General features: G+C 47.2%; 1 protein-coding gene across 4 annotated transcripts in view; it reads right to left on the bottom strand.

The window, feature by feature from the left end:
- The window catches only part of LOC138258610 (uncharacterized), a 251,862-nt gene that overhangs the window by 135,641 nt on the left and 95,508 nt on the right, over positions 1 to 20,713 (bottom strand). The gene's annotated exons all lie outside the window — the stretch shown is intronic.

The following is a 20,713-nucleotide window of genomic DNA, read 5'->3' as shown; positions in this document are numbered from 1 at the left end:
ATAGAACAGAGCCAATAGAAATGTCGGAAAACAAGACAGCACCAATAGAAGGAATTGGAAAACAAAGTATCAAGTGACTTAAGGTTGCCTCCCCTCCAGCTGTGTTTGTCACCCCTCCCTTGAACTAATTCATTAACCGATCCACAACGAAGTTGCATGTGGTGCGATAAGTTTGTGTGCGTTTGGAGGACAGTTGTGAAATGAGAGAATACTAGCAAAGGACAGCAAAGGCCAGACGATAAGATAAGATCGGCGGAGAATAGTGTGAGCCTACAGATAGTTGAAACAAGGATTAGAAAACCAGACAGGGATTAGTGTACTCGGTCAGACCTTAATACCAGCCTTGTAAAGATAGAGGCAGAAGGCTGTTTTGAACACCATGTTGCAGAATAAGCAGAAAAGGCAGAATGGACTTCGTTCGCTGTGCTGCCTGAGTGAAGGCAACATAAAATGGCGGCGGGCCACAAAATGGCGGGTCGATACGATCGTATTAAAAATCGAATTTCCTCACTATTCTACTCACCAAAGAAGGTATGCCAGATCATCGTGGCCTGCTGTATGCTTCACAACTTGGCTTTGCGATGACGGTGCCTTTTCTGCAGGAGGATGGTCCAGATGGAGGTGTTGTGGCAGCTGTGGAGCCTGTGGACAGTGAGGACGAGGAAGCAGAAGACGAGGACATCGACAACAGGAACACAGTGATCCTGCAATACTTCCAGTGAGACACAGGTAAGAAGACAAACCAGCCTGCTACATCTAATTTAAATCTACCACCTCTCTACTGTCTGTCATTTTCACCCAGTGTATGGTCACTGAGTTGTCACTTTCCCTTACGATTTCACAGATGTGGGTCCCACTGTGTGACATCTCGTTTGTTTCCTCATGGACTAGAGCTGTGTGACATAGGTATGTTGACATTACATTTGAAAGAGCATTTTGGCACTGTAATTGCTAATACACTATTTCGAAATCACAGACAGACTCCAGATTGTTTTGTGCTGTAAGGGTGTTTATTTAAGTGCTCAATATTGGAGGGGGTTGTAAAATGGTGAGGGGTGCTGGTGGAGGAATGTCCATGGCAGAGTCCAGTCTATTAGTCTCACAGGTGCATTGTCCAAAGGGGCATAGGAAGTGGAGCTGGGGCAGTTTAAGTATGGACAGGGTGACAAGGTGGGACAAATGGATGACAATCAGAGTGGTCTCATTTCTTGGCGGGGGTCTTGGCATCGTTCTCTGTCTTTATCCTCGATCTCAGGGACCGTTTGCGGGGTGGTTCTCCCTCTGCAGGGGGTGGGGTGCTGGTGTCATGGTCCTGTGGCAGTGGCTCCTGTCCACTAGCGCCGGCGGAGGTGGTGGGCAGTTCATCGTCCAGGCTAGTGTCAGGGGCCCCTTGTTGTGCCACAGTGTCCCTCCTGGTGTTGACGAGTTCCTTCAGCACCCCTACAATGGTGCCCAGGGTGGAATTGATGGATTTGAGTTCCTCCCTGAAGCCCATATACTGTTCCTCCTGCAGCCGCTGGGTCTCCTGAAACTTGGCCAGTACCGTTGCCATCATCTCCTGGGAATGGTGGTAGGCTCCCATGATGTTGGAGAGGGCCTCGTGGAGAGTGGGTTACGTGGGCCTGTCTTCCCCCTGTTGCACAGCAGCCCTCCCAGTTCCCCTGTGTTCCTGTGCCTCTGTCCCCTGAACCGTGTGCCCACTGCCACTGCCCCCAGGTCCCTAGTGTTGTTGGGGTGGTGGGTTATCCTGGATTCCATGTAGTGGTGCACACGCTGCTGATTGACGTGTCCTGGGGACAGAGGTATGGGCCCGCTGGGTAGGTGCTGTGCTGGTGTTTCCAGAGGGGGGAAGCCCTGTAGTGGCTTGTGCCAGTGTGAGGGGAACCGACTGTCCCAAGGTCCCCGATGGGCCGGGTTGGTCATCTAGATCCAGTTGGACAGAGCTGCTGTCATCACTGTGGGCCTCTTCTGTTGGTGGTGTGGACATGTGTGGACCCTCCTGTCCGGTGACGTTGGGTAGGGGTCCTTCAGGGGTATAAAAGGATGTTTATTACATCTGTGTGTGCCATGGTGTGCAATGGGTGGGTGACTGTGTACCCCAGTGCTTGCATTCTTGTGTGGGACCTTGTGTGATGATGGTTTAGGGGGGTGTATGGGTATGTGCAGTGGCCATGCTTTGGTGATGGGTGTCCATGCTTTGGTGTTGCATGCAGGGCTTGGGTTTGGGATGGGTGGGTTGTGATATTGGGACATGTGTGAGGAGTAGGAGTGATGGGGGTGAGGGCGAGGGTGCGGGTATGTGATGGCATGCAGGTAGGGTGGGGGATATAGTAGGAAAGATTTGACTTACCAGAGTCCATTCCTCCAGCTACTCCTGCGAGGCCCTCAGGATGCAGAATAGCCAAGACCTGCTTCTCCCATTTTGTTAGTTGTGGGGGAGGAGGTGGGGGTCCGCCCCAGTCCTCTATATCGCGATGTGGTTTCTTGAGACCACGGAACGCACCTTCCCCCGTAGGTCGTTCCACCCCTTCCTGATGTCATCCCTAGTTCTTAGGTGCTGTCCCACTGCATTGACCCTGTCCACGATTCTTCGCCATAGCTCCATCTTCCTAGCTATGGAGGTGTGCTGCACCTGTGATCTGAATAGCTGTGGCTCTACCCAGATGATTTCCTCCACCATGACCCTGATCTCCTCCTCAGAGAACCTGGGGTGTCTTTGCGGTGCCATGGGGTGGTGTGGGTGATGTGTGAGGTATTGTGTGTTGTGATGTGTGGGGTGATATTTAGTGGTGTGTTGTGTGAGGTGAGTGGATGTTATGTGGGTTATGGTGTTGAGTGCCTGTGGATGCTCGTTTGTAGATGGTTGTGTCTCTCTCTAGCCTTCTGTCACAATTGTTGTTGTAGGGGTTTGTGGGTAATGTGGGTGTGTGTTTTTTATTGTATTGGGTTTGTGGGAGTGGTGTGTCTATGTATATCAGGTGTGTGTATTTTGAATTGTCCATTGTGGATGTGTTTTGTAAAAGTGTGTGTATTTTGAGTGCGGCGGTGTGTACCGCCAATGGAATACCGCAGTTGAAAGACCGCCGCGTGGATTCATGAGTCGTGATAGTGTGGGCGTATTCGTGTTGGCGTGACGGCGGAGGATTTCTTATCGCCAGTTTATCACTGACCTTCGGTGTGGGGTACTTGTGTGGGTGTCTAGATTTTGCGGATTCCGGCCTTTGGGTCATAATGGCCGTGGTGGAATTCTGCGGCCGCGGCGGTGTGTTAGCGGTCTTCTGCACGGCGGTAAGCGGCTTTTACCGCCAATGTTGTAATGACCACCATAATGTTGCATTGAAACAAGCGTTTGATAGGCTTAAGGTTGCAGGACTTTTCTCTCAGGAGAGAAAAATGCAAATTCTTGGTGGAAGAGATTGAGTATTTGGGGCATACTTTGTCTAAGGAAGTTGTGAGACCGAAAAAAGATTTATTAAGAGCCATCAGAAATGCTCCTCCGCCAAGTAACAAGGACGAGTTAAGATCATTTATTGATCTGATAGAAGATTATTCAAAATATATTCAAAACTTTGCTGACAAAACTGATTATTTAAGAAAGTTACTTGAGAAAAACAATAGCTTTGTTTGGGGCGATGCACAAACGCTCTGTTTTAACACCATCAAGGAAGAACTGTATAATGCTGGGGTTTTGGTACCACTTAATCTCAACTGGAAGTCTGTTATCACTGTGGATGCAAGTGCTATAGGGTTAGGTGCTGTGTTAGCTCAGAATCATGCTGGAGGAGAAAGAGCCGTATAATTTGCTTTGAGAACGGTTACTCCTAGTGAAAGGAACTATTTGGTTATAGAGAGAGAAGCTTTGGCTGCTGCTTGGGCGTTAGAATATTTTTGCACCTTCTTTTGGGGTACAACAATTATTCTGCGCACTGATCATAAACCATTGGTTTAGTTATTAGCACCAGGTGGTGCTGGGAATGGTTATACAAGGCTAGCTAGCTTGGCCTCACATTTGCAAGAGTACATGTATGTGGTGGAACATATTTCAGGTTGGCGGAATGTGCAGGCGGATTGTTTGTCTCATTTGCCTGTTCAGTATATGGGCGGAATGGATTTGGAAAGTGTGAATGGTGGTGAAGTGGTAGCAAGTGTTGAAGATGAGTGTCTGCGAGGTGCTATTTCAAAGGACAAATGGGTGTCAAGCTTGAGGGATGATGTTGTTTTAAGTGAAGTTGTTGGATTGGTGAAGTGTGGTGCTAAGAGAGAGAGTTGTGTGAGTTCAGCTGCGCGTCTGTATTTGAAGGTATTGGATGAATTGTCGGTGTGTGAAGATGTGGTGCTGTTGAGAGGGGACAAGTTTATTCCCCCTTTGTGTTTGTGGTTAGATTTATTTAGGTTGACCCATGAAGGACATTTGGGCCAGACGTTTACTAAGAAGAGATTAAGAGAGAATTTTTGGTGGCCAGGAATGGATGCTGATGTGGAAGAATGGGTGGAGAAGTGCATCATGTGTGAAAACAGTAAGACGAGATTAAGGATTGGCAGTCAATCTTGTGGGAGTGTCATAGAGAATCCAGGTGTGGTGTGGCACAGTGTGTGTGTGTGTCGACTTCATAGAACCGTTGGCGCATTTGAGTACTCCGTTGAAGTTTGCCATAGTTATGGTGGATGTCCATTCTAAATGGATGGTGGTGAAATTTATGAAGGATATCACCACGTGGTCTACTATAAAGGTCTTAGATGTGATTTTTAGGGAAAAGGATATCCGTGCAGGATCATCTCGAATAATGGTACTCAATTAGTATCGACAGAGATGAAAAGTTTCTTGGATAGCTCAGGCATTAAGCATTCTCGCACAAGTCTGTATAATCCCTGGGCCAATGGCATTGTAGAGAGGGCTAATCGTTTGGTGAAGGGAGCAATTCAAATGGCATTGGTGAATGGTAAAAATGTGGAATCAATGGTGTCTGACATGGTTTGGGCTCATTTTACTACAAGGAATACTGTCACAGGAGAGGTTCCTTTTGAGCTAATGAGAGGAAGAAAGGCAGGAACAAGGCTGTTACCAGAGTGGATGAGGACTATGTTGGATAACTGTTCGGTTTGGGGGCATTTGTGTGCTAGGAATAGTAAGGTTGAAAAGGAGTTAGAGGAGAGGAGGAGTGGGTCCTCTATTTTGCGTGGTGCCAACAGGATTCTTAAAGGCGATTGGGTGAAAATTAAGGTCAGAGCAGGTAGATGGAGAAATATTCGGGGCCCATTCAAAGTGAGAGAGGTGCATCGTTTTTTTTATGATACTGGAGAATGAAGAAAAGTGGAACTTGAGGAAGGTGGCTAGGTATGGTGGTGCTGATGCTGTTAAGGTTGAGGAGCAGTATGGTGGTGCAGGTGCCGAGAGTTATAATGAGGAAGCGGGTTGCAGTAGTTATATGTTGATGGATGATGAGTCTTTGATCCATAATAGTTGTAGTAGTGTTGCTGCTGAGACAAATAGTGGAATGGATACAAGAGTGGATGGGGGGTTCACACAGTTTAGGAGAACTCAGAGGAATCACAGAACTTCTGCATATTTGAAAGACTTTGTGATGTGATACTGTTGAATATTTTCTTTGTTTTTTCTTTTCTGTTTCCTTTATTTTTTTTCTGTTTCTGTTTAAAGGGGGAAAGATGTGTTGTAAAGTAATATGGGTGGAATTCTTGGAATGTGGATTGAGCATTGGAACTGACAGCTGCTGTGGCATTCTGGAAATTGTCAGTTACCCGACTGGCTGGTGAAGGGATGCCACGTAGCCGTTTCTTGGATAATAAAGCTGCTTACTTCAATGAAGCAGCTTGAAGTTTATTTTCGGCACAACACTAAGAAACCCTGGGCAACCGCTATTGAATATCAGGTATGCTGAATTCTGCTTAGTCTTGATTCCATTACATGCCTCTTTCATCCACTACCAACACCCCTGATCCCTTGACTCACTCGTGCAGGTTCTTTTCATCCTTCTTCTTATCTTTGTCGCTGTTATTTTCGGGTTTCTCTTGCTCCTCCTTTCCCCTCCTTGTATTTTTCTCTCTCTGAGTAAAAGTGTGATGAGGAAATATAAGTGCTGGTCCCCCAAAAAGAGTGCCAGTGGGACCCCCTTCAATAACCAGGTCAAATTAAGCTCTGCATTTAATTATACATTTTGTTTCTGTTTTTCAAAAGTCTGCACTCCATTGGCTGTCCACCACGGTGCTAGATGTGTAAACGGACTCCCCCTTTCACTATAACGTTAGTAGTCTCCCCTCAACTTTAATGTCATATTCAACATGCCATTTTTGTAGTAATATCATTTAAGGGTTGGCAAGGACAAAACAATACAGAGCAGGCAGCTAGGGTGTCTCCATCAGCGAGGGTACCAGAGTGCCCCTGCTATCACAAAAATGCCCCCTACGCTTTGTGCGGTCAGGAAGGTCGGCAGAACATTATTTCTCAATAGGCAGATAAATCTTTGGAACCGCAATTTCCAAAAAGGATGTGTTCCTTCAAATCAATCCAACCTTGCAGGTGTCATCGCCTCTTCTCTATTCCCCGTGCTAATTAGAATATTTCATAATGAATGTCCTCCTTGTATTAATACTCCTCTCGGAACAGTGACTGCTTCTTTCCTTGGCACGTTCACCGTCCTTGATTAGCTAAAACCGCTTCTGTGACTCACCATGAGGTGATGACAAAGACGGCTGACAATAACAGTATTGTTCACCTCTTACGTCAATGCCTTGCAAGAGTGAAGCCTGAAGATCACAAATTATCCAGGGCAGTTGACTAATGAAAAGTGATAGATTTGCGACGCTGTTTGCGCATTATACTAGGAAGAGCTCCACAGGGAGGGAACCCGCTGGCACCAAGAATTGCTGTTCCTATCGAGGTCATGGTTTTATCAGAATTTCTTGCAAAGGGAATGAGTCGCTCAGCTGGGACTGCGGAGATGCATTTTATTTATGTGAAGGAGATGTTCTGATAACAAGAATTGCTTTCATAGAAATGGGCAGGCATCTTGCAACCGAGCAGATGTTTTTGTAATACCACAAAAATCATATAGCAGAATTTTTCTTCGACCGAGAGCAATTCTTTCCAGGAATATATTTTTTTAATGGGAGAAGCTTCCTGAACATTTGGAAAGCGGTTTTTACACCTCAAATTTGAATTGCTGGAAGGACCAACCCTGCAAATTTAAATTCTATCTTCCTAAGCGCTCCCAAATCAGGTATTCACTTGCTGTTTACATTTTTTGTAATCATTTAATTATTTAAACATAAAGCTTCAAAATATATTTGGCATTGATTAAGTATGTCTTTGGGTATTTTAATTACACGGCTAAGGTCTGCATTCTCAGTTTTTTGACAGTGCATCCTTTGTTACCTAGGTTGCGGAGAGTTACCTTCACTGCTCCTCATATGTGCATGTTTCTAACACCTTTTATAAGAAGATTGGTGACAGAATGTTTTGGCAATTTTAACATCATTGTCGCACTTTGAATTCGCATGGTTGCTTTCATCTGGCCTCCAGTTGGTCTGTAGCCTGACAGTGATAAGTGCTGGCATGCTGAAGAATGGTGGGATGTATTGCAGTTGGCCCGATGTTTCTAGAAAGTGGAGGTGGGGTGGGGGTACGTGCTATGAGAATATGGAAATTTATATATTTAGTTGAGTTTGTTTGAAAAAAACATGCTCCCAGCAAGTAACTGTTTCTCGGTGCCGAAGTCAGACCCAGGCTAGATATATCATCATACCAGCTAGTGGGAGGATCCACTGAGACGTTGATATGGAGCACAAAGTTGCAAAGTTCCCCAACTCACAATTACACAACTTTTTTTTATTTTAATTGTAAACCTCACACAGTGCAGCACTTGCAAAATAATTGCAAAAGTGGAAAATTGGTCCTGCTTTCGCGATGGGCAGCAGCTAACTTTTGCCGCGTTACAGCAGTCCCCCATCAGAACCACAATCCCCAGCATGGCCTGTGCCATATGTGACACAAAGCCCAAGGTCTTGAGCCTTCCATCCAAAGTTAGGTCGGCACCTCTCCCAGACACTGTCCCCATAGCCATCTAGCCTCAACCCGAAGCCAGTTCACACATCCGTTATATTCTAGTGTTTTTAAGTCTGTGGGATGCACTGGCTATCACAGACGGGACAGCCAGCTGCAGAAAACCAGGCCTGTTATGTGCTTTTGGTTGAGAAGGAGGGAATCGTTATCTGTTTCTACCCAAACATAGTTTTGAACTACGCAGCACTTTGCAGACAAAGGTTTTTTCCATTATCTGCCTCTAGCCTGTAGGTCTTCCAGGCTGGTCCATGAGATCTGCAGATTGGTGATTTATTACAGAATCTGGTGGGCGAGTCCTTGTTGGATGATGGTGAGAAATAATCCATGAAGGTAACGGGGTCATAATGGGAGCCCAAAGCAGCCCTGGTAAGTTTTGTCAGACCAGCCCCCATAGGGTACATAGTGAGCAAGTCTGACCATTATAATAGGGTTTGAGGGGGTTCTCACCCCCAAGAAAATCTGGAAAAAATGGCAAAAACAGCACATCCTACGACTCATTTTTCATTATATGTTCAAGTGTTTTAGTCATTTATACTAGTAGGTATTTTTAAGAGTTCTTGGCCTGGGAAGCATAAACTCAAGATTCAGAACGTAACACAGTGGTTAGGTTTGACTTTACTAATAATTTATTTCTATCCAAACAATTTTTTTTTAGCAAAATTAGGATGATCAAAGACTGGCAAAAAACATAACTTTCTAACATGTACTATGTCGTTTGCATGTAGCTCTTTCATGGCAGTTCATAGCTCACTGTGCTATATTATGACTGTAAATTATGAACTGCACAGTAACAAAAGGATGTCTATAGGGGCGTGGCCAAGATGGCGACCGGAGCGGAAGTATAAACTGCAGCTCCGCTCCCGGCTGACTGAAATATCTTACAAAAGGGGGATTCCCCGTCTTTTCTTGCGGATCACACGACTCTCCACTGTCCTGGTTCTTCCGGCGGTGTTTTAGACCCCGGCCGGCTGAGTACGCGGCCGAGGGGTAAGGAGCTGTGATGCACAGAGCTCAGCCTAACGCTCATGGAGGAGTGGCCCGAGATGCGATTGAGCGCCCTTGCTGTTAATGTCACTGAGCTACATTGCGGCAACGGGGGAGCGATCCAGCTGTCTTGTGCCGAGTTGGCAGAGTGCGAGGGGGCTGAGTACCACTTCCAAAACGTAAGGGGAGCTGCGTGGATCCACGTGGGACCGCCCGGAGGCCCTGGATGCCGGAAGCAGCCCATTGACGACGCATGTTGGTCCGTGCTACAAGGGGGCTGGTGGCACGCACATTCCTGGCTGGACGCACCCCCCTTGTGAGGATGGATATCCGATGGCTGTACTGAGGTGAGAGGCGGCGTACAAGGGCTGCGCTGAGTGCCTGTACAGCGGAGCAATGGATTTGCAGTTGGCTGCGCGGATGTTGGGGCCCTGGATCGAGTGCATGTGGCCCTAGACCTCCTGATCCGCTTGGCCCTGGAGCCCGCTGCGGGACACCCTACACGATCGCGGGTGGGCAAGGTGGGCCCCACATGAAATCAGCGCAGCAAGATAGCGCCTGGAGTCTCTGCGTGGCCCCACAGCTGTCAAACTGAGCCACACCTGGGGATTTGCCCTGTTCAGCACATAGCAGTTGCGGGTCCAGTAGACCACAGATCGTGACAATAGGAGATCTGACCCTGCTGTTTCCGCGGTGGGCCGCAGATCGGAACATGGGAGGTCCTCGCCTCCCCCTGGTCTGTACCCCCGGGTCGACGCATACGTGGTGATAGCCAGGAGACCTTCACCACTGTCGGGGAGGTCAAATGGGCAAGCCAAAGGTGCCCAGAGCGCCCACGGGGACCATGGACACACCGGACGCCCCATCTAAAGAGCAGGACACGACCTTTCAGGCACTGCCCCAGATGGAACTTACACTGCGCAATCACACTTCGTAGTTTGAGAGGGTGCTGCAAGCCATCGTGGACACAAAAACTACCCTGGAATCGAAAATCGGCGAAGTCATAACGGATGTCAACTTACTGCGGACCGACCACAGTGCGTTGGTTGATAGGGTTACGGGTGTGGAAGAAGACTTGGTTGAGCGCTCCCTGACGGTTCGTGCACTGCAAGAGAAGATGCTGCTTCTATTGAAAGAAGATGATGGGCTCAAACGCAGGGCCGAAGATGCTGAGGGTAGATCGAGACGAAACAACATTCGCCTGGTGGGGATCCCGGAACGGGCTGAGGGTCCAATGCCGAACTCTTCGTAGAAAAATGGTTGGCGGAGACTGTCCTGCGAGACAAAATCCCAAAATTATTTTCGATTGAACGCGCCCACAGAGTCCCGGGTAGACCACCGCCACCAGGAGCACACCCTCGTCCCATGATAGCCAGGCTACTCAATTATCAGGACAGAGACCTAATACTGCAACTGTTCCACAGGTCAGGCCCTCAGCCATTTGAAAATGCATCAGTCACGGCTTATCGGGACTTTACTGCGGAGTTTCAGAAGAAGCGTGGCTCTTTTTACCAGGTAAAAGAGCGCCTCAGTGAACACAACATCAAATATGCGCTCCTGTTCCCTGCCAAGCTGTGGGTACATGATGGGGCTAAGGTGCATATCTTCATTTCTCCCGAGGACGCCTGGACTTGACTCCATGCCACGGGCCTGGCTCGACCCACGCGTCTGGAGGCTGGGGAGAAGGGGTGGTCATCCCCCAAGGAGAAGCGCAAACGTCGTTCAGGCTCAGGAATCAAGCCCACACGGAGCAAGTGGTGGAGGAACGCTTTAATCTAATATGGGAGGCAACGCGTTTTGCGGGTGACCTCCCTGAGGTGACGTCGGATCAAGCAGACACTGATCTTGAGCAAGAGGCCCGCTCCGAGTTGGTGGACTCCCTCTCAGGTCCGGTTCTCACCCCAAGTTCAGCTGATGACATTTAGTCAGCACTGCTCGTTCCGACACTAAAACACTTCGTGATGGGCTGTGACCTTCGGTCCCCCATGCAGCTGGCTGTGGACACCGGCGGTACATGGAAGAAGTAAGGTGTTGGACACATGGCGTTCATCCGAGGCTTCCACCGCCGGGATGCTAGACAGTGGGTTGAACGTGATCATCCGTAGGGCCGGGAACCCGAACTCCCAGAGTTGGCTTACATCATCCACGCCCCGCTCCATATGGACCTGTTCAACCTTATGCCTGCTTGCAGGATTTGTTTTGCTCTTGCATATTTAGTGCTACTGTTCAATATTGTTGTTTTTTTGTTTCTTTTTCCTTGTTGTTCTCAAATGGGGTCACCCCATTGTTCTCTGGTGAGATTGTTTTACTATTGCCATTTATCACACTCCTCCTAGACGGCCGCGTACATACCACAGACACTTGGAGGCGAACACAATGAGGTAGGGATGCCCTGGATGTTACTCAGTGGTCATCATAGGATGGGTTCCATGCGCTCCCCCACCAGTTAGCCTCTTCGCGCTTCCATGACCATACAAACACAATCACACGCCCCAAGCTATAATGTGCTAACATGGAATGAGAGGGGGATGGTGACTCTACGCAGGCAGAGGCGCATACAAGCGTATCTGAAATGACACCAGGCACACTTTGCTATGCTCCAAGAAACACACCTGTCAGTTGCCACTCTAGACAAAATGCGTACAACTTGGAGGGGGCAATTGTTTGGCACTGTGTCCTCGTCCTTTGCCCGTGGGGTAGCGATTTGGATCACCCCGGGAGTGCCCTATTTAGTCACACACACACAGATTGACCCGGATGGCTGGTACGTGGTGCTAGAAGGTAACCTGGACGGTATGCCATTGTCATTAGTGGCACTATATACACCCAATACTAATCAACACAGCTTCTTGCATACACTCTCAGCGGGGTTACTTTGAGACCCTGCAGTGGATAGCATCTAGGACGCAGACTTTAATTGTGTCCTGGACATTCACAAAGACAGATCCTTCCCTCCGCTCCCAACTGCCCCGAGTAGTCGCATCTCGCGTGAAATGGAGGCTTGGACATCGAGGAATGATTTATGGGACGTTTGGCGCATAGGACACCCGACACAGCGTGAATATTCCTTTTACTCCCTTGTCCAAAGTTTACACACCAGGATAGACATGATCCTCACATCGCCTGCTATGATACATAAGATACATGCGTCGGATTATTTGGCACGCCCCATCTCTGACCATAGCCCACTGAGTGCAGAGTTGTGATGGGGTAGACCACGCACTCGGATCCCCACATGGTGTCTGCAGGTGGAAGCGCTATCTGAACCCCTCTTTTGTACTGATCTTGCCAAGTGCTTAACCACCTACTTCTCCCTGAATGACAGTACAACGTCCCTCCGCGCAACAGAATGGGATGCCTACAAGGTAGTGGTGTGGGGCCACTGTATGGCCGCTTCGGTGGGTATTGGTGAGAGAGATCATGGAGTTGGAGTCTAAGCCGCGTGAGGCGGAGATTGCGGTGGCAGGCAATGAGCTGCCAGTGGAAGAGAGGCAGATACCAGACTGAGCAAACATGACTACAGACATTATACGCGGAGGGAGACAGGGTGGGCCAATTGTTGGCTTGGCTTGTGCGGCAGCCTACACAGTCATCGCACATAGGTTCAATCTGCTTATTCTCAGGGAGGATAGTTAATTCACAAGTGGAAATTAACAAAGCCTTCTACATCTACTACCGGTCCTTACATTCACCCGTACCTCCCCCGCCAGCGGAGCAAATGGCTGACTTTTTGATGTCCTCTCCCTGGAGATGTCTACAGCCCGCACAGGCGGAGGCATTAAATGGCCCAATCAGCATAGAGAAACTTCGCTTTCCATTATCACAGCTGGACGGTAAGAAGGCACCTGGGTTGGACGGCCTGCCAGTGGAGTATTTGACATCCCAAGCTAATCACCTCTTACAGCCACTACTACGCGTGTTCAATGAAGCATACGGTAGGGTGCAATTGCCGGGCTCATTGAACGAGGCCCTAATAGTTGTGCTTCCAAAACCTGGACATGACCATCTAGATGCACGCTCATACCGTCCACTCTCCTTGCTCAATTCAGACTGCAAGTTGTTGGGGGTAATCTTAGCCAATAGACTCCTTCCCTTTTTACCGCAGCTGATCCATGAGGATCAATCGGGCTTTATACCCAGCAGAAATACCTTCCAGAATATCAGGAGACTACTTCGTATAATACACAATAATGACCTCGAGTCTCCTTCCAGTGCGGGGGCCCTATCACTGGATATAGAAAAGGCGTTTGATACGCTAGGCTGGGACTTTCTTATTGTTACGTTAAAAGCAATGGGATTTGGCGTGGGATACATTCAGTGTATTCAGACATTGTATGCTAGACACACAGCCCGCGTTAAAATGGGACAGATCATCTCTGAGTCCTTCCCCATAGGCAGGGGCACCAGATAAGGCTGCCCGCTGTCTCCCCTACTCTTCGCAATAGCCATGGAACCACTGGCTGTCAGACTGCGCACACAGGCATATATGTGGGCATCCCGGAAATTAACACATACCATATTATGTCCTTGTACGTGGATGATGCCCTGATATACCTGCGTGATCATGCTGCTTCCATGGCTGGTGTGATGGAGACACTCGACATTTTTGCACTCATCTCTGGTCTACGGGTCAACTGGTCTAAATCTTGCATCTTCCCTATTTCCCCTCTACCATTTCAGCTCCGCTTGATCCTACCAACTTATCAACTACCATGGTGCCATTTTACTTTTAAGTATCTAGGGGTGCAGATATATCACTCCGCAGATGATCTTAGGAAGGCAACATAGACAGGGTCCTTCGCTCAGTCCGCGGCTCTCTGCCATTCTGGGCGGCTCTTCCTTTGTCACCCATGGGGCGGGTGGCCATTGCAAAAATGCTCATCCTTCCGAGATTTCTATACTATTTCACAGCACTCCCGATTGTCCCACCTCGCTCATTCTTCAAGTTCCTGTAGTCCATACTGACTGACCTCCTATGGGGCAGGTATAGATGCAGGGTTGCACTGTCCATAACACAATACCCACAGATAGAGGGAGGGCTTGGCATGCCCAATCTTGAACTGTATTTACGCTGCCACTCAGTTACAGTGGCTGGCCTTATGGCTCGGCGAGAACCCCTCAGCAGAACGTACAGCGATAACGAAAATGCTTGCGCCGTCTTCGGTGCTAACCTGGCTGTCAGACGGAACAAGCCGGGCACCACACGGCTCTATTTTGTTAGAGGTAGCCAAATTGTTCTGGCAGCGATATGTCCACAGCAGGGGCTCCCAGGCGCCATACTCCCCTTTGCTCCCTTGGACTCAATTGCCTGGAGCCCATGCCCTGACAAAGCATCATGACATGTCTAAGTGGCGCAAAATGGTCTGGGGAATGTAGGTGAGTTTTATGCGGACTCCACACTGAGACCTTTTAGTGAGCTTATGGAGACTGAAGGGATGCATGCCGGCGCCTTCCTAACATACCGCGCAATCAAACACTTGCTGGGTATCACGTAGGGACAGGGTAGTGCTGAACTGCAAGAGTCGCAGTTGCTCACATTAATACTCTCGGCTGAAAGCACATGGGGTGCAATAACAAGATTAAACTCGACATTACTAGCCCGGGCTTGTCCTGAAATGATACGCACTAAAGCCCGGTGGGACGAGGTGCTCCCATCCCCCTGTCCTCTAACACCTGGACGGTGGCATTATCTGCCGTGAAGACTGTTTCTCGCAACACTAGACTCCGTTACACTCAGTTTAATTATCTGCATCACTCTTACTTGTCCCCGTGCGTTGCCATCAGCTGATTTCTACCATATGGTATGGGAGTGTCCCCCATTAGTCACAGCTTGGCAACGAATCACTGACACTATAGCTGATATCACAGAACATGCCTTGGGTAGGGAGCCTGAGTCTTGCCCATTAGGTCTACACCACCGAGCCAAAGGTGATAAACAGTTACACAGATTCATTGACCTGGCCTACATAGTGTTCAAGCGCCTGAGAGCAACCCACTGGAATGCTCCACACGCCCCGGGATATGCCAATTGGTTACGCGACCTGCTGCAATGTTCCCACGCGGAGGCCCAGACACTACACGAACTACAATGTAGGGGGCTGTCCCAGAGGGGTTCTGAAATATGGGATGCTTTCATTGTTTAGATGGAAGCAAATAATGATACACACCCACCTTGAGCCCTGTGAACATTACATGGTACAATATGGATAAACTGCCTCCTCCTGTCCTGATGTCAGGAGCACCACATCGGTGGTGACCTGCATACCCAACCCACCATTAATTATGAGGCAGTGGCAGATAATGCACTTGCAAGATTTCAGTTATGATCCCACCCACGTGCAAGGGTCCTGTCTACGTAGAGACTGAGAGGAGCCTCTGTATGCCTGGCATGCTCCCCCAGGATAGGTAAGACCACGAAATAGATCACATATGAGCCCCTAACACATCAATCAATGCATCACCACGCCCCATATACCGGACATTGATACACCCGCCATCCTAACCACAACACCACCTCTGTAATCATTACTAATGTGGCACAGTTCATTGTTTTGTTCGAATGACATAATCCTATGTATATTGCATTGCATGGAATTACATTGTGAGTATACGTTAACTCGCCTTTGTAGGTGTTTGCTCCTGACAATATATACTATGTTCAATAAACAGATTTTAAAAAAAACCAAAAGGATGTCTATGACAAAAGCAGTATCCCTCTGAGCTATACACATAAAATAATAAAATACTGTCCTGTAATATGCATAGTGTATGTTATTTGCAGCAGGCAAAGTCACCCTCTGTGCTACCTTAGATGAGACAAAAACACCCCTAGACAAAGCTCCATCTCTCTCCAGCAGTTACATTAATCACCAGAGTTATTTTAGCACTTTTATTGTTGCCTGAAAACCGTTGGATATTCGAGGAACTATGCAATGCCTTAAAAATTGATGCAGTGCTACAAAACAGGTCTCCCCTTAAACAAAACCAACTCCTACCATTCCAGCCTCTAGGGGTTACCCTCGATGCCCAGTTCGGCCAGTCCGGTCTTGGAAGGAAAATACTCTTCTGCTTCTCTCTTGATCACTGTTAGAAATGGCAACACTGTGCTCCTGTGTAATTTATTCAGTGGCATGAAAGCACTGGATCAGGTGAGTAGGTTTCCAATTAATGAGATTAGTAGACCTTGATTGTGATCACAGTGCAAATGAGTACACGTGGGGGAGGAGGGTGGAAGAGTTACTGTATATGTGTATTATCTGCAATCTGTTTGTCATGTGAGGGCTACTAATACCGTACAGTCTTACAATCACCTCCATTAGGAGGGAAGAAACACTCACAGCAGTAACCTATGTGTAGCATGACCAGCAGAAGAAAGTAGTGTCTCAAGGTTAATATCTGGTTAGCAAACAAAGCAGCAAAGAGCATGAACAGGATCAAACTTCAAACAGGCCTCATCCTCTGCATCAGTCTCTTTGAGCCTGGTTATGACATACCTGCATCACTTCTAGAAAGGTTGTGGTGATCAGCAGAGACTCTGGGCTCAGGCTGGTGGTCCAGATATCAGAACAAGGTGCCCTATCTGTCAATGAACATACAAGCCAACTCCTACCACTGATAGAAGGTGCCACAGATAGAGTCCAAATTGATGTAAATGGACCAGTAGACCACCAAAGCCAGTTGCCTACAGGGTCGCAAGTTTTTCAGTTGGCCACAAATTTTTTGGGGCTGAGTAAGTTGACCACATGTCCCTGGGCATTGTTACCAGACTGAAATCCGGATTGGGGAGAGTTGACTACAACAGCAAGATAATCAAGGTGGCAGCAAGAAGTAGGGAAATGGGAGAGTGACAGATTACAGCCGGAACGCTTAACTAATGGAAGTACTTGGACTCCAGGGAGGAAAGAGATATCTTGACAAAAGTACTTTTTATGTTCAAAAGATTGTATTATGTGTTGTCATGAATTAAACACAAAAAGGGAGACAAAGGAATGAGGAAATCGACGTTATACAAACCTACACGGTCTATAACAGCTCCTTACAGCAACCAGGAAGAGTAGAGTATGTTAAATGAATAGCACTGCATTGGGTAGCTATACATATTTGTTATATCATTCCTCAGAAACATTTCTGGGTAAAGGGAGCTTTATAAATGCTATGTTTATATTCTGTTAGTTTTGTGTTATGTTATATTGTATTTATGTTATGGTATTTTTATGTTTATATTAAGTTGTATTATATAATGTTATGCGCTACACACCTCACATCATGTATGGGTGTCAATGTGTTGATATGACCAGCGCATGAAGCCAGCTACAACAAACAACAACCAAAAAATTTAAAGCAGACTCCGTGTGTCAACACAGGAGCAACGTGCCCCTGCAAAGCAACAGCAAAAGAAAGATGACGGGCCAACAAGGATGCCCACCTCACTCAAAGCAACAGCAAGAAAGATCGCACTGGTCAACAACAGATTCCGACTCCAGTCCTGAACTTTTGACATTCAAATTGTTAAAATAGATAATTTTAGGTGTGTTCATTTAGTGGATGCAAAACTAGACTTCAACACCCAGAAATGCATTGGGCTATTACACAAAAGTGCATGACTGGAAACAGAGTCCATAATGAGCTGGAGGAAGGTGGTAACCCTAAAGGACAGAAAATTAATGCACCTTGTTTACACACATATATAAACCAATTTTGAATGCAGATTAGAGTCACAGCCCACAGAAACAAATACACTGTGACATAGAATAAGAAACTAGACATCATGGAATATCTTCAGTCCTATTCCTAATTGCACAAAAAACTTGCTCTCCAGTCTCACAAAAAGCCAATCTCTCAAATAAGAGCCCATCAGCAAAACTAGAAAAGGCTACTATGGAACAGGCACAGCTGGCATACATCCTTGTGGATATCATGTATAGGGGATAGGATGTGATGTAACAACCAGAGCTGCCAAATTTAGAACTGGGAAACCAGGTTCAAACCTCGGCATCCACTCAACATCCTGTGATTCTGGGCAAATCACTTAGGACCTTATTACGAGGCTGGCGGTCCTAGGACTGCCAGCCTCGCGGTCGGACCACCACAACTGTGGTGGTCCGACTGCCACATTACAACCCTGGCAGGCAGACCTGTCAGCAGGCTGCCATTCTTGCCAGGGACATTGTTTCCGATGGGGTGACGGTGGTCAGAGTTGTAATCGCGCAGGGCGGCACTGAGCTCAGCGCCAACGGCTGATTACAACCCCACTTTCCACCACCCTTTTCAAGGTGGAGTCCCCCAATAAATAGGCTGGCAGAGAGCAGTACCCTTTAAAATTCCGAGGGTGCTGGGGCCCGCCTGTCCAACAGCAAAAGACCAACGCTGCCGCGCAGTTTCCACTGGTATGACCTGCCAGTCAGCCCAGTGGAAACCTTGTAATGGGTCTCGTGGGGACATCGCCAGCTCCGCGGTGATGTCCTCACCATGAGTCTGGTGGTCGACATTCCAACCACTAGACTCGTAATGAGGCCCTTAATCTTCCTATGCCTTCTGTTAGAAATGGGGTCTTTGGTTGGCAGTCAGGTTACCCCCTGTCCAAGCAAGGACCCTCACTCTCGACATGGTAAAAGAGAATCACCCTCAGCTAACCCCTGCTTATCCCCTTGGTAGCTTGGCACAAGCAGTAGGCTTAACTTCAGAGTGCTCGATGTAAAGTATTTGTACCAACACACACAGTAACTTAATGAAAACACTACAAAATGACACAACACAGGTTTAGAAAAATAGAAAATATTTATCTAAACAAAACAAGACCAAATGACAAAAATCCAAAATACACAAGTCAAGTTATCTATCAAAAAGCAGAAAGAGTCTTCATGTAGTTTTAAACACAACGCTAACGCTGTTAGCGTGAAAATGTACCTTGGGTGCGTCAAAAATAACCCCTCATGGGCAAGGGTGCGTCAAAAAGGGCTTGCGATGCTTCGATTTCACTCACGAGTGAGACCTTGCATTGTTTTTCCTTTAGTCGGGTCGGCGTTGTCATTTCTTCTCTCTGCAGAAGAGAGATGTGTTGATCCGGTCAGCACTCTCAGGTCCGGGGATGCCTTGCGTGTTTTTACACACCCAGCGGTGTTTGCGTCGGAAATCTAGCCGCATGATGATCCGAAACCAAGCAGCGCGGGTTGCGATCTCACCAGCCTCTGTCAGCGATGCTGTGCGTCGTTTCTCCATCCCAGGCGTCGATTTTCACGTCGCATTGCAGCCAAGCATCGATTTTCAGCAGCAAAGCCAGCGGCGTGTCGATTTTTCAGCTGCAGGTGGAGGAGTGCTGGCACTCTCCCGTCCAAAGTATTGCACAAGTGGTGAGAAGTGCAGGTACTCTCCCTTTCAAACACAAGAAGTGCGGGTCCTTAGTACCGGACAGTACCTGCCCATTTAAAGCACAGACTAGATCTCTGTAAGCCATAAAGAAGTGAAAGGAGGGAGCAAACAAGGTACTATACGTCACTAACAAGGAAATGCTGATCCTGTGATAGGTGTGTCATGGGAAGCTGAACACTTAAACACAATGTCCACTATTCCTGTACTTACAAAAAAAACAAAAAACTAGCTAGTTCACTGATAACGTGTTTTTTTGGTTTTATCTATTACTGCCGACTTACTGGCTGTTGTCCTCACGCTGTTTGACATTGTAAAAGAAACAGACAGGATTAAATAGCACAGAAACAATGCAGACAACCAAAACGTGGCCTGCTGTTGTAGGCGGCAATTGTGATTTTCATGTGATTTTGTTTTACCCCAGAATGCATCCTTGTGATACCATATAGCTATAAATTACGAATTTTCATTTGCCTAATGCTTCGTAAATTTCACATAATTACAGAAATTATACAAGTTCAGCATACTACAAGGATTGCCATGGCCTCAAGAGCTCGTCCACCCTGGTCTGTTGAAGCATGTAATGCTAAATTCTCTACATTTCTAAGCTAAATTATGCCCTTTCTCTCAATGCAATTGAACGGAGGTAAAAACATGCGGCACAAATTATACGGCAGTTAGACACTACTGAGCAGGTGGCAAGCTCTTCTTGACACAGTAAGCTAGAGTAAAAAGGCTGACCACTGAATCTGCAGTCTTGCTTTGTTATGCCAACTTAAGAACAAGTCAATTCTTCCGAGGGTAGTTAGGCATAATGTGCATTGTACAACAAAGAACACAAACTGTCAGTTCATTTAAAATGCATGCAAATGTGCAATAATGCTAAAGGTTTAGTCTGCTTGGAGGTATAAAAACAAATTCACAATCGGTAACACAAACAGAAGGGTATTTGGAATCTTTACGTCCTCGGTAGCAAGAGTGCTTCGTAAATTTCACATAATTACAGAAATTATACAAGTTCAGCATACTACAAGGATTGCCATGTCATCAAGAGCTCGTCCACCCTGGTCTGTTGAAGCATGTAATGATAAATTCTCTAAATTTTTAAGCTAAAGTATGCCCTTTCTCTCAATGCAATTGAACGGAGGTAAAAACATGTAGCACAAATTAAACGGCAGTTAGACACTATTGTGCAGGTGGCAAGCTCTTCTTGACACTGTAAGCTAGAGTGAAAAGGCTGACCACTGAATCTGCAGTCTTGCTTTGTTATGCCAATTTAAGAACAAG

Source organism: Pleurodeles waltl, chromosome 9 (assembly GCF_031143425.1).
Source record: "Pleurodeles waltl isolate 20211129_DDA chromosome 9, aPleWal1.hap1.20221129, whole genome shotgun sequence".
NCBI classification, from domain to species: domain Eukaryota; kingdom Metazoa; phylum Chordata; class Amphibia; order Caudata; family Salamandridae; genus Pleurodeles; species Pleurodeles waltl.
This window is presented reverse-complemented; position numbering and strand designations above follow the sequence as displayed.